Source organism: Phocoena phocoena, chromosome 9, assembly GCF_963924675.1.
Source record: "Phocoena phocoena chromosome 9, mPhoPho1.1, whole genome shotgun sequence".
NCBI lineage: Eukaryota > Metazoa > Chordata > Mammalia > Artiodactyla > Phocoenidae > Phocoena > Phocoena phocoena.
In genome coordinates this window covers 56,277,555-56,278,668 of record NC_089227.1, presented here as the reverse complement: position 1 = coordinate 56,278,668, position 1,114 = coordinate 56,277,555, and positions in this window count along the sequence as shown.

The following is a 1,114-nucleotide window of genomic DNA, read 5'->3' as shown; positions in this document are numbered from 1 at the left end:
GATACTATACATAGAGAATCCTAAAGATGCTACCAGAAAGCTACTAGAGCTAATCAATGATTTGGTAAAGTAGCAGGACACACTTTTAATGCACAGAAATCTCTTGCATTCCTATAAACTAATGATGAAAAATCTGAAAGAGAAATTAAGGAAACACTCCCATTTACCACTGCAACAAAAAGAATAAAATACCTAGGAATAAACCTACCTAAGGAGACAAAAGACCTGTATGCAGAAAACTATAAGACACTGATGAAAGAAATTAAAGATGATACAAATAGATGGAGAGATATACCATGTTCTTGGATTGAAAGAATCAACATTATGAAAATGACTCTACTACCCAAAGCAATCTACAGATTCAGTGCAATCCCTATCAAACTACCAATGGCATTTTTCACAGAACTACAACAAAAAATTTCACAATTTGTATGGAAACACAGAAGACCCCGAAGAGCCAAAGCAATCTTGAGAAAAAAATGGAGCCGGAGGAATCAGGCTCCTGGACTTCAGACTATACTACAAAGCTACTGTAATCAAGACAGTATGGTACTGGCACAAAAACAGAAATAAAGATCAGTGGAACAGGATAGAAAGCCCAGAGGTAAATCCACGCACATACGGTCACCTTATTTTTGATAAAGGCAGCAAGACTATACAATGGAAAAAAGACAGCCTTTTCAATAAGCGGTGCTGGGAAAACTGGACAGCTACATGTAAAAGAATGAAATTAGAACACTCCCTAACACCATACACAAAAATAAACTCAAAATGGATTAAAGACTTAAATGTAAGGCCAGACACTATAAAACTCTTAGAGGAAAACATAGGCAGAACACTCTATGACATAAATCACAGCAAGATCCTTTTTGACCCAACTCCTAGAGTAATGGAAATAAAAACAAAAATAAACAAATGGGACCTAATGAAACTTCAAAGCTTTTGCATAGCAAAGGAAACCATAAACAAGATGAAAAGACATCCCTCAGAATGGGAGAAAATATTTGCCAATGAAGCAACTGACAATGGATTAATCTCCAAAATTTATAAGCAGCTCATGCAGCTCAATATCAAAAAAACAAACAACCCAATCCAAAAATGGGCAGAAGACCTA